This window comes from Amblyomma mixtum, chromosome 3, assembly GCF_055824585.1.
Source record: "Amblyomma mixtum isolate Tamu chromosome 3, ASM5582458v1, whole genome shotgun sequence".
Taxonomy (NCBI): Eukaryota; Metazoa; Arthropoda; class Arachnida; order Ixodida; family Ixodidae; genus Amblyomma; species Amblyomma mixtum.
Window position 1 is genome coordinate 342,661,013 of NC_143014.1, and position 13,833 is coordinate 342,674,845.

Genomic DNA, 13,833 nt, shown 5'->3' on the forward strand with positions numbered 1-13,833 from the left:
TCTGCATAGTCCGGTCGTCGATGACTGAACACACTGCACCAGAGTCCACCTCCATCTCTAGGGGACTTCCGTTGATGCGCACTTCCACTCTCACGGCTGGCTCTTCACCAGACAGCACGAACACGTCGTAAACGTCCGACGCAGCATTCTTGTGACGGCCTCCACTGGCCCGTTCTTTGTTCTGAGAGTTGGGTTCAGCCGAAGCGCGAGCTGCAGCCTTCCTCCTGCATGCTCTCACTATGTGCCCTCGTTGCTTGCAGAAGTGGCACTGCATATTAATGAATGGGCAACTGCTTAGCGAATGCGCACCCTTGCAGCGGAAACATCCGCTTGTGCTCCCAGGCGAACCAGCCTGCTTCTGGGTACCCTCCTTGGCTGTCACTGGCGCAGAGACCTTCGCAACACACGGGTCGAACGCTTCCCGCTCACGCTGCCAACTTCACACGATGCGGCACTGCTGCGAATTTGCTCGGTCTGTCGCTGCGCAGATTCCATTGCAATGGCTTTCTCCCGAGCTGTCGCAAACGTAAGCTCCGGCTCCGCCAGCAACCGACGCTGAAGAGTCTCGCTTCGCACCCCGCACACTAGCCGGTCGCGCAACATGTCATCGAGCGACGCACCTAAATCACAGTGTTCCGAGAGATGTCGCAATTCTGCGATGTAGTTGGCAATTGACTCACCGGGCTGCTGTTGACGTGTGCCAAACTTTAAACACCGTACTGTCACTGACGGTCGCGGTGAGAAGTGGTTTGAGAGACGCCTGACGATCTCATCGTAGGCCACGGCCGACGGCGCATCCGGAGAACAAAGGGAGCGAACGATGGCACATGTTGCTGGGCCGCAAACGCTGCAGAGCGTTGCTCGCTTCTTCTCGTTACCGTCGATGTCGTTTGCTTGAAAGAAAAATTCGAGGCACTCCAAATACAAGGGCCAAGACGTCGCCTCCATCGGAACGAATTCCCCAATTGTGCCCAGCGCAGTTGCCATTTTTACCTCGTCGCCAATTGCGCACAATTGCGCACAATTTGCCACCAGCAATAAAGGACATAACACATGTAGCTCAGGGAAATGCTTTATTTTTCGAGATACTTAACTAGCGCCTCAGTGAGACGTTTCTCTGTTGCGGCTGATTCACGGAGAACCTCTAACTCCATTCTTCTCAGTTCCATTTCTTCTTTTCGGCTCTCTTTGATGTCGGAGCATAACTGCCTGTTCGTGCTGACTAGCTCGGCCAGCAGACTCTTTTGCGTGGCATGCCGGCTTTGTTTTGCTGCTTGGCGGCCTGCTTCCACTGGTGGAGCCCTGCTGCTGTCCTCTGTGTCCACTACTGGTGAAGAGGTTGAGGGCACTGCAGCAGACTCCAACAGCACTTCATGTGCTGGTGCCAGAGGCGTCAGACCAGCACTGCCATCCATTGCACAGTCTTCATCAGCTGCTCCTCCATTTTGCATGCTATCAATTATCTGAGAAAGCAAAAATATACCGCATGTAAACATATTTGTGCTTCCAAGAATACACATGCAGCTCAAGCAACACTATTTTTGTAGGTACTTGAGAAATAATTACCTGTTGCATGCAGCCTTCACAATCTGAACAGGCGCATTAAACCCATTCCTATATTGAATATTCTGCACTACTTTAGCATTTTGTGGTGAATGTGACATTTCTCATGAGCAACTTTCATGTGTACATGATTTGAACTCATAGTTTTTCAGCGCAGCGGCACACGGCCAAAGAAAAGAAGCAGGAAGAGAAGAAGGACGAACACAGCGCTGTGTTCGTCCTTCTTCTCTTCCTGCTTCTTTTCTTTGGCCATGTGCTGTTGCGCTCAAAAACTATGAGTTCAAATCAAGTATACCAACTAGCCTAAGAACAAACTCTACTGAAGTTCATGTGTACATTTTTACTCACCCGCAAGAGGCGCTTGAGGAACTGGAATGAATGAATGAGCTGTTTATCTAGAAAGGGAGCCTCAAGGCCTTTTGTTGGGGAATTGGGTTAAGGAAGGGAAAAGTAGGGTTCAATTAATAGATGAAAGAACGGCATGGGTGGTCCAGCCAATCTCGACACTTCACCCGTATAAAAGACTGCAACATGTATAATATCCTCGTGGGACATTTGTGATGTACGGTTAGCACAGGCCACACACGATTCGCGCTAAATAGCCAAACAGCAGTCTCTCTTTGTAACTTACTTCCACAAATTCTTTCTTTCTCCATACCCCCAATCTCAAACGGCTCAAAAGGAGTCAAACACCGGATTCCCGCTCCTAATGCAACGATTTCTAGCCCACTTCGCCAATACACGGTCAATTTGCCACGGCTGTGTACTGTGCAAGCCTCGGTGTGGTCTCAAAGGATCGTGCTCAAAGCTCTGTCATGCTCTCTTCAACACGTCATAATATACGCATACTGTGCCTGTAGTGGAGGAAAAAAACGAGGGTATTTTACTTTATTTGCAAATACCAGAAAGAGCTGGGGGGAGGAGAACGAAGTGTGTCCACAACACGCCGACTAGTTTCACCAAGCCGATGTGTCTCCGTCGAGACGGTGTGTTTCTCTTGAAGTTGGAAGTTTGCGCACTCTGGACTTGGGCACATTTAGCACGATAAATAAAAAAATTAAACCCATTAAACCCATTCCTATATTGAATATTCTGCACTACTTTAGCATTTTGTGGTGAATGTGACATTTCTCATGAGCAACTTTCATGTGTACATGATTTGAACTCATAGTTTTTCAGCGCAGCGGCACACGGCCAAAGAAAAGAAGCAGGAAGAGAAGGACGAACACAGCGCTGTTCGTCCTTCTTCTCTTCCTGCTTCTTTTCTTTGGCCATGTGCTGTTGCGCTCAAAAACTATGAGTTCAAATCAAGTATACCAACTAGCCTAAGAACAAACTCTACTGAAGTTCATGTGTACATTTTTACTCACCCGCAAGAGGCGCTGTGGGTATTGAATCAATAAATATGCCAAGTTTCCATGTGTCATGCCATAGAGGATCAATGTGTCTGGTTCCTGATAAGTTGCACAAAAAGAAAGAGGTCTTTCTCATGCTGGGTTCACAACTAGGAGCCCTGCATTGGGCTATAGAAGCGTACTTACCATTTCAACAGTGGCACCATCGCCACTCATGGTCTCCTCCACAAGGCTGCTGTCATTGACAGGCAGGCGGCCAAGAAACCTGGCAATTTCTTTATAGAAACGCCATGTGATGGCGCCTTGCCCTGTCGTTTTTCGGCTCAGCAACCTGCATGAAACGTATGACTTTGTAGCAGTGGTGTTTATAAGCTGCAGAGGACTCTACATGACTGCTGCTAGGAAAACCGTCGCCTCTTCTGAACATGCAGTCACTGCTGATCTGCCCAGCAATGTGTTGCATGTATGTACTTTCAGTGCTTACACTAGGACCAGTCAAGGGGAGTGAATTCCAAGTAAATATTTCGGCACCGCAATGCTTCTGCGCAAAACTAATACATGTGCACATGTATTATGCACCAAGTAGTCGCCGCGGGGAACGGTTTAGAAAAAGTTTGGCATCCGAGACACAAGGTAAAACCAAGATGCCTTGCAAAAAGAATCAGAAAATTAAAATAAAGTGGAAGTCGTGCGATAAAAATTACGCACAAATACATGAAGCATTTACAAACCTGGCTGAAGTAAACGCAGATATCACTACTACGTTGCGGTGTATGTTGAATCACGACTAAAGGCATGAATATAGAATGACACATAACTTATAATTACCGCCGAGTCAACGGCGAAACACAAAACGACGACTGTTTTCCGTACCGTTTTAAAACGTGGCCCGATAGCACAAGCTGCTCAATACCCACAGAGATTCGGCACGCGAAAAAAATCAACCGCCACTTGCGTCTATCTCTGCGCTAAACAGCGTGCGACGATGCAGGAGTGCGATCTCGCATCTGAAAACAGCACGATGAATGAGCAGCGCACTGTAAGGCAAAATGAAAAGGAAAGGCGCCACTTACCGGTATCTGTTTCCAAGGTTTTCAATCTTCGATTTGATCTCCTTTACGGTCTTATCAACCCCTTGCGCACGCAGGCACTCACAGATTGCAACGTATACGCTCATGTTGCGCTTCGCGCGGCGCAAATCGCTGAGGTGGTCTTCCCACACTTTAATCAGCGCCCGCGTTTCGTCGTCGGTCCAGTGCGTCTTCTGCTGGGCTGGCGAAGCTGCGGGGTTGTCTTCCATGATATTGTAATCAATGACCACGCTATAACCACGCTGCTCAACGAAGGATGGAGGACGGCGATAAACGGCGAGGACGGTTTGTAAATAAACATGGCCGTCTCTATGGTAGCCGTCGGCGACTGGGAAGAAGAGTATTGTTGCGCAAAATCGCTTCAAATACCCTGTTTTACATCGAAAAACGATTCAAAAGTTCATTACAACAATTAATAGAAGCGTTTACTTTGATTACATTTTGTTTTTACTAGAAAATTTGTAAAATTTGACTAAGCCGCTGTCGTCGAGATTACACAGGTCGCGCTTGCATGAGTTCGGTAAACTCATTCACTGGGCGAATGTCGTTAGCTGTGAATGTCATTGACTGTGACCGTGTAGCAGCAAAAAAAACGCCATTAACACGTAATGTCATTCGCTGCGAATGACATTACATGTACCGTGTGACAGGGGTATAACTTTCGCTTGCATGCTCCGATTTCAATAATTCTTTTTGCTCTGGTCTCTGGAACGCATGATGAATCTTTTTAATGATATTAACTGGTACTGAGCAAATCATCGCGGTGCCCCTTTAAAAGCTTAGTCTCATGCTTTTTTTTTTCGGGCTTTACCATTAAAGTTTCCTGGCACAACCGCGAACGGAAACAGGTATACGCCAATTGTTTCTGAAACACGTTCTTTCGCACTAACCACCCGAAACAAAACGCGTACCAGCTCTTCATTCCACTGCTCCTGCTTAGCTGTAGAGCGCAAGCCTTGTGGCAAATGTAATGGGGCCATTGCAACCTAATTAGATACGCAGAACGCCGCAATGCTGATCCCGTATTAAAATAGAATTAGCACTATTACTTACGACAATGAAAATGGTTCAGTTCCTGATACGTGCATATGACAGAATCCATGACAGGTTGTTGTCTACGTCTCGTTACTTAGAAAATACAGGCCGCCGCGGTGGCTCAGTGGCTATGGTGCTCGGCTGCTGGCCCAAAAGACGCGGGTTCGATCCCGGCCGCGGCGGTTGAATTTCTTTGGAGGAGAAATTCGAGGCCCGTGTACTGTGCGATGTCAGTGCACGTTAAAGAACCCCAGGTGGTCGAAATTTCCGGAGCCCTCCACTACGGCGTCTCTCATAGCCTCAGTTGCTTTGGGACGTTAAACCCCATAAACCAACCAACTTAGAAAATACATCCCTAACTAGCCCCGCAATGTGCTTAGCGAGGTTAGTATATGTTTTTTGCGTTACACAATTCATATCATGTACTTGAACTACCGCTGGCAGGAACGCAACTCGGTGGCGGTAAAATATTCGCTACTGGAAAATGAGAGATTACTCTCCGACTGCACATAGCCCAGTTTACAAATAAATCATGCATTATGATACCATTTAACTTAATTTATAGCCCTATCAACGAAAACTGCCGACAGCATTGAGAAAGGTAAACAACAAAGCAATACGGGAAAAACAGTAAATGGTTGTTCAGGCTTACCTGAAATATTGACGATTGCAGGTTCACAGAAACCTTGGTATTTCCCGCTCACTTGCACCCTGGATCCTTCCGATGGCTCATCATCCCATGCATGCTTGGCGCAGGTCATTTTAACGACGTCAAAAGTGTCTTCTTCCTCAAAACGCACAAGTGTGGCGCTGGACCATGATTTCAAAGGGAAAACAAGTGGATGCAACAACGGGTATAACCGGAAATTGCTCGCCCGGCAGGAAAGTGCGTAGCACACTGCAGAGTCCGGCTTCTAGCTCTGTGCAACAGACAGACAGTGAAGGGTGGCGCCACCAATGCCTTCCTTAACAGCGCCACTAGCAACTGCTGCTCCTTGCACCGACCACTCAAGATGAGCCGTGCACCAACATCGCTGCTCTTGCTACAACTCTAGCCACTGCACTCTTGCTGTGTTGGAAATGGCACGGTAAACAAAAACGTGAAGAACTGAAGAAGCGAAGAAAAAGGAAACCGCAAAAACAAGAAATAAAAAAGAGGTCTCTGCCGACGACAACACGGGGATCTCAAGTGAACTCAAAAACAGACGGTGACGCACACAGCTTCGCAAGGGCGCACTGCAGGTTCCACTTAAAAGAGCCCTTTCCCTCCGACTACCGACAATTGACCCGGCCATAACCGGGTAGACCGGTTACCCCTCCCATTGTGTAGCTAAGGCCAGTTTTGCACATGCTTTGTAGTGTTGCAAATCTGCACAGCGCGTGCTTTTTTCCTCCTGCTTGAACGCTGACAAAGGAAAAACTTCTAGGAGAATTCTAGGAAGAGAAGCAGCTTCGCTACTACCTTCCTGCCCTTCCGGTCACCCGCCCCCCGAGTTCCCCATTCAAAGGCACAGTCGGAGACTGGAGAGAGCCAAGACGGGGCCTTGCGAGACAGGGAAAAACCGACTAGTGTACAAAGCGACTAGCGCGTTCAAGGAGCTCGAAAGAACAATTAGTGAAATTAAGTGAAATGTAAGCATCCTGAAACAACCTTAAGCCTCACCTCGATGGACTCTTCCGAGGCGTACACGCGAAGCGCCTACGCTGGAGCCTGTCTGCGGATGCGCGACGCGCGAGCGGGGTGCAGATATCTGTGCATGTCAGATATCGGCACCTGCGCACGGGCGCTCGCGCACGCGTCAGAGCGGGGTCCGGTTTACAACAATGGGAGGACCGCGGGGCTCTCGGGGACTCTTTTCTTCATGGCTTGAAGCTCTTTCAGCCTCCCCTAAATTTTCTTGGAATCCTTGCAGCTCCCCAACCATCTCTTGTTCACGGCTTGACATTTTTTTCAGTCTGCTCGCGAGGGGGAGCGAGAGCATGGAGGTTCATGCCACTTTTCTACACCCGTCGCGGCGCGTGCTGGGAATTTTGACAAGGCCTGAGTGCTCCTCCCGTGACGTCACGAAAAGAGACCCATAGACGCCGCCACTTATGGCGGAGTTTAAAGAATCGCGACTGGAATCAACTAGCAGCAATAAGCTTCCATTTATCAGTCCACATTTTTTCTTTAGTTAAAACACTGGAATGAATAGCAGACACTTTACGCGGAATTTATTTTGAGGCACTAGCCGCAAACCATCTGTGCAAAGATTGTTTAAGCACTGATGTCAGCACCTCTATCGCATTGCGCTTTCTCGTCTTTCTGAGTAGATGTTTTTCTTTATGCATTACTTGAAACGAATTTGCTAACTTGTCCTTTTTTCACCTAGTTTTATGAAGCACAGCGATAATGAAGAATTAAACACTCTCGATTAGCTTCACAACTGCGTATGTGTATTTTTATTGGAGATACATGTATTTGCTCCAAGATCATATTTTAGATGAATAGGATTCCTTGAGGTGCTTGGCTTAGAAGTATAAGACGGGCATCCCGGAAACTTTGATGGGATTGCGCCTGGGGGAAGGCGCAGATGCGAAAGTGGTGCAGTTGTGGTGCGCCCTGTAATGCCTGTAACCTCGTCGATGTCGGAGGCCCCTCGCACGATGTCAGCCTCAATGAAGTGAAGCTCGCAAACCTAGAAGGAAGTTAAATTTTTAAGGCGAAAGCCTTTAATGTCTCATCGTTGTAAGCAGCAGTTGTCGACAGAGAATGTCACGCTTTTCAGTTGGTCGAAACGGTCGTGACGTCACAGTGCGCCAATTTCAAACGGGGCCAATTGTACTTTGGCTAGTAACCATGCAACCAATTGAAGGGACCATATAGTGATGCTCCAAGTAAGTGGGACTGAGCTTTGTTAATTGCTTAATTACCCAATTAGCCTAATTAACTTCCCTAGTCAGGCCATATAAATAAATAAAACCTAGTAAGAAATTGGTCGAGCTCGGGAATCGAACCCCGGTCTTCGGAGTGCGAGACGAGCATGCTATCCACTCCGCCATGCCAGCTCGATGGTTTGGTGGTTTGGAATGAACAAAAGCGCGTCTAGTGAATACGGTGTCTTCGCTCACTGCCATCCTCCTCCCTTCCCTTCCGGCGAGGTTTAGGTGTCCACCCAGATATGAGAGAGAAATACATTTCCTTTCCTCAAAAACCTATTTACCGACGAGCGAGGCGTAGAACCGAATGGGCGATGGCGTTCTATGGACTCCCTGGCAGCGTTGCAAGACGCTCTCGCGTTCCACTCTTAGAGGCGAAGCTTAACATCTTAACCACACATCAGTGACCACACTTTAGGTCGAAAAAGTGCACCCCCCCCCCCCCCCTGAATTTTGACGGGTGTCCACCGAGATATGTGAGACAGTTACTGCGTAATTTTCTTTCCTCAAATACAATTTTCATTTTCTTCATTACCGGCCATCTTCGTCTTTCTTCTTTCACTCCCACTTCCTCCGTTCCTCTACGGTGCGGTTCAGGTGTCCACCGAGATGACAGAGATTTACTGCGCCATTTCCTTTCCTCAAAAACCGTTGCGTTGAAACGGCAAGGCATCGCGCCGAACGGGTGGTGGCGTTCCGTGGACTCCCTGGCAGCGCTACAACACGCTGTCGCGTTCCACTCCTAAAGGCGAAGGTTAAGCTTAAGCTTAATTAGCAGTTAATCAGTATTCAGGCATTAATCAGTAATTAACCATTAATTAGTGATTTGTCATCACTTAGTAATTTGTACTCAATTACATGTGACGCCACCAGTGCCACAGAAGCACTGAAAGTGATGCGGAAAACGCTTTCGCCTCTACGCACTTTAGACAGCCAAAGTGCCCCCTGAATTTTTGTTTAAGTATCAGCTGTAACTTGGAAAGAGTTTTCTTGAAAGTCTGCATTCGCTACCTGCAGTGCTAACCAGCTGCTTAGTTTAAATACACTTTTTTTTACAATGCATGCGCTTAAGCTTGTCATATTTTGCAAAAGTAACTATTCTTTGAAAACGTTTCGAGCATCTTACCCTGAGGTGCGGTGATACAACGAAGTTCTCTCGTGGTATTGCCCTAATCCAGGTGTTCTGTTCTTCTTCATCCCGGGGAAACTTGAAAACGTGGTTTTTGGGACAAGATTTGTAATTAGTCCGGCAATTGGGCACGCAGCACTTGTTAGACATATCCTGGCAGAAGCGCAGTCCACATTCTACTCCAGCGATGGCACTAGAACATCGTCTCGGACACAACCGCACGCGCAGCACGAGGTGTAGGCACAGTCAACGTCTAGAAAAAAATGTGCGTTCGGAAGCATGTCGCGACATGCCGCGACTTTCCCCGAGGCAGTGAAAGGAGTGTCACGTGTTTGCAGAACCGATCGCATTGTCGACTCCTTCGTCCCCCACTCTGACTTCTCGGTACAGGTGGGGTTAACCATTGTGTACCTTCCAGGCCTCATTTTCAACACGAGTGCGCCGCTCGTAGCTTCGAGACGTGCTGCACGGAACTTCTATGTGGGCCTCTTTCGCGTGACGTAGCTCAGGGGGGGGGGGGGGGGGGGGGAGGAACAGCCAGCAGGCCTTTGGCCGCGCAGGCCCTTCGCGTGAACGCCTCGGAAGTGTCCATCGAGGTGGGGCTTTATACCGCGTGTATCTTTATCAACATAAATATAACTAACGATACCCCTGCTACGTCGTGTTTTCGGATCACTCTGTAGGACGTATTATGTAAACTGAACCGAATAAATATTTCGTCCTATCTACATAAACCAAAGAGAGGCTTGATTGAGACCTGTTATATTCGAAGTGATTGTTAAAGCAAATTTCGAAAATCGCTAGCTCTCTGCTCTTTGTGCTGGGCACTGCGCAGTGAATTCGACCATACATCACGGCAGATAAATCACAAAGGTCCCAATCGCCTTTCCTGAAGATTGATACGATGCGCAGCTTGACGTTTGCATTCGCTCGCAGATTTAGCATCTGCTTGTTCCGCAGATTCGGCACCCCATGCGTGAGCGGTCTTCTCTTCTTGAATGCCTATACTAGCTGCCCGTTGTTGCACATAATCACGTCATTTTACATGTTTGTTGCTTTAGGACAGGGTGTATTACGGGAACGTTTCAGCTGGTTATCAAAGGTAACGGCGCGCCTTCTCTATAAAATATGTAGCTAGTCAAACGGCAATTTTCGTTTTGGACAAATAGGTTTCATGAGTTTTTTGCACACATAAATGATGTTGTGAAGGTGCGGTTTCACAATTTATATTAAGAAATGATTAGCGGTACACAACAGCTGTTTCTGTATGCAAGTTATTCGGCCAGGCGGCCGTATAGTGTGGTGGAATTATCACCGTTAATTTCCTAACAAACCTCTTAAAATTCTAATTACTTGTTGAAGCTTAAGTGAATGTTCTTGTGAAAACACAGGCAGTCATTGTGTTAGGGCGTTATCTTAGCCTGAATTTTTCAAAAAACGACGGTGTTCTGAGGTATCTTCAGTGTCCGGTTAAATCGACGTGATTACGACCTGACTAGAGTGACCAAGGGCGCCAAACTTTTCCCTGGTGTGATGACCAGGTGCATCTCGTGATGTTTCTTCGATTTCTCTTGCCTAGAATGAAACAAAACACTTTTCAGCTTCATCTAGTGCTCGTCATCATGAACACACAAAACTCAGCAGCAAATGCCTTCTACCAGGGAACAGCAGTTAGCAAACTTCATTGGAAAAATTAGATCGCTGATATATACTGTTTTGTATGCATAATTGCACAGATTGGGTCGGATTTTTTTTTTGGGGGGGGGGGGGGATTTGTGTGCGCTGTACTCCATTGCAGCACACAACAACATGTTGTAGTTCTTTAAGGAGAAGCAGAAGGCTGCAACGGCTATAAAAACCGAATTGCCTGATGTGAGGGTCGCTTTTCACTCCAAAGTTGAAGACGGGGATCGTCATCATCGTCATCCGTGATCAATTTTACAAGAGAAAGAACCCTCCCATCGACCGCCGATTAGCTGTTGTTGAATTGAGTCGGGAAGGGTCAGGCTACCCTTGATTTTTGTCACATCTGCTCATTAGACATTCCATAAGCTTTGACTGTGACTCGCTGCCCTTGGAGTCCACTCTGCCACTCTGAACGCCGACCTTTGTTCGGCTCGTTACTTGGCCACCCTAAGCTCATTTTTCCGCATTTTGTTAGTGCTAAGATATGGATGACACCAGTTTGTTCTGTAATACCCTAATCGTTCCCCTTGACGTTATCGCTAGTATTTTCCTTGCCATGCGCAATGCGTGCTGCACGGCTGCTTGAAATCCCGTCGAACCGATCGCCATTCGAGTCGACAGAGCTTTGCGGAAAATGAGAAAAAGATATCTTAGCGGAAAGTTGAGCACTCCGAGGCTCTGCGGCGTCCGGCCGACATTCGACGGTTTCAAATGCTTATGAAATGCGAACAGAGACCGCCCCCTGTCATTGGCGGTGGCCGTTATCTTGCCTCAGAGCCGCGTCCCGCAACTGCTTCGGCCCTCTTGATTTCGACATCTGCTGCTGACTTGTTTCTTCTCCTCTTTTTTTAGCACACTGCTTGCGTTGTCGCTAACTTAGTGCTTCAAGTTAATGACTCGTCATTCAGCATTTATAGCGTGCGCGTGAAATTTCAGCGGGAATACACAAATGTCGACTGCACTGCAGTACCACCGTTGTCTGCATACCTGTCATCGTTTGTATGGCATAAAACGCAATCTATGTTAAATATTCTCTCTCTGATGCGCGGATTGTAACTATGCTTGTTTACACAGCATGATCAATGCAAGAAGACCGGATGATTGCGATGAAACACTTGATAGCCGGAGAACTGGCGCTTCCCGGTCGTGGTAGATCCGCTTTCTTCCATACCACAAATACTCGGTGCTGAACTGCTTTATCCAAAAGCAGGTTCGACGATTGATCACATCAATGAAAATGATATCTCATTTGTTATCCACGAGCGGCGCCAGTGGTCGACTGTTGACGGCTCCCTAAAGCAATGCTCGGCATGCCTGGTGACACCGGCGCTTCCCGCTCGTTCTATTCGTCCTGCGATATCAGCAATCCTCCGCTAAGGGTTGCAGTTTCCAAAACTTCACTTATGACCATTTGCATTCGCCAAAACTTGTGTGTTCGCTCTCCACAAAAGCCCAGACCACATACGCGAACAATGCGGTCTAGCGCTTATTCGTCGAAAGCAAGGGTCTCATCGAAGCAGCTCATGACGGCGCTTGAGAGCTCGGAAAGCGCCGTGATATGATCTGGTTGCGTGCACAATGGACTTCAATTCAAGAGACAAAAGCTATCTTTCTATGATTTAGTATTTTTTGCGGAAATATGGGGTGTCATACTAAGAAGCAAACAGAATGAGCGTGAGCGTCAGGTTCATTATAAGTAGGATCGGCGGTACAATCCAGCCGGAATGAAACGCGAACACGCATATCGCCTTCTTTTTCTACATTGCACAGGAATCAGCCTAGTTCTGCACAACAGCTGAAAGTAGCCAGGCAAAATATTTTGTTTTGTTCACATGGGCTGTTCGCTTGCCTTGCTGTAGACGGAACAAAATGGGCTGTTAACATGTGACCAGTAAATAATTTACATAGCATTTTTTTTCTCACATGGTGTTTCGAATGGGGTTTTAATAGCCGAACGATGGCTGTGGTGTCGAAGTTAAGTATAGGCTCCATGCGCTGCAGTTTGGCGAGCACGAGTGACGTCATCTGGGTAACAGCGAAGGGGGAGAGGTGGACGTCGCTCTCTCGTTCAGTTTGCAGTCAGCTAGGAGAGCTCCAAGATATTCCCTCCGAAAGCGAAAACAAACTTCGCTAATTATGGGTGGCTCTACCTACTGCTGTGTTTATATATCGAAGATAAAATTCCATCTCTTTCCATGGAGATCATGCATGCTTGCGCATGCACATGAGGGTCCACTGGAACAGAGTCTATTTTGGAACTAAATTCATGAGTGCAAACTGGGAGCGGATTTACATAGTCTGGGGTGTTTTCAATGTGCCATCACTGGTAGGAGTCCTAGGAGTTGCTTTGTTTCTTTGTGTAAAGAGAAGGAATCCGCTGAGTAATAGGCAGTGGTTTTGGGGGGCGTTCTTGGAGCGGGCATCTGTAGTTTCAGACTACGGTTTTTTATACATCTGTGTGGTTCAGCGGGTTAGGGCAGTTTTTTTTACATGCATGCGTGCGCGTTGTGGGTACGATGTCGTTTTTCTGAGCGTGCTTATGTAGTTTTTCACGATGTTTCGCTTACAAGTTTTTCTGTATGGATTTGTATCACGTTGCATAGAGCGGTTTAAAATTTTTATATTGATTTTGGTGAATTCCCGCCATCTAAAACCCTTTTCTGGATCAATAGAAAGAAAACTAGAAAGTGCATTACATTTTGTAAAGTAATTTATTGCATTTCACATCGCTAAACCCTTCCTGAAGTTTATCATCACATTGCGATACATCACGTCAAAATTCCTTTGCTGTCCCTAATTAAATGAATGCCCTGAGGAAATACCTAACACAAAAGTCCTGTAACATACTCAGCAAGAAATGCTTAGTCTTTTTGTTTGCTTACACCCATGCTTCTCTGAGCGGAATACATGCACATAAAGCAAAGCAGTGTTCATCCTGAAGACATCCAGTATATAGCACTACCATTGTCTTTGTGTAGTAACGATGCGTTTTTCGCAATTCCTGCCCACCATGTTATGAATGCTATGTTAGCTATGCGGCTGATTTCATTATATG

The 13,833-nt window shown here is 47.1% G+C and overlaps 1 pseudogene; it reads right to left on the reverse strand.

The window, feature by feature from the left end:
* Positions 1 to 768: 768 nt before the first annotated feature.
* On the reverse strand, positions 769 to 4,302 carry LOC149356167 (uncharacterized; annotated as a pseudogene).
* Between the last annotated feature and the right edge of the window lie 9,531 nt (positions 4,303 to 13,833).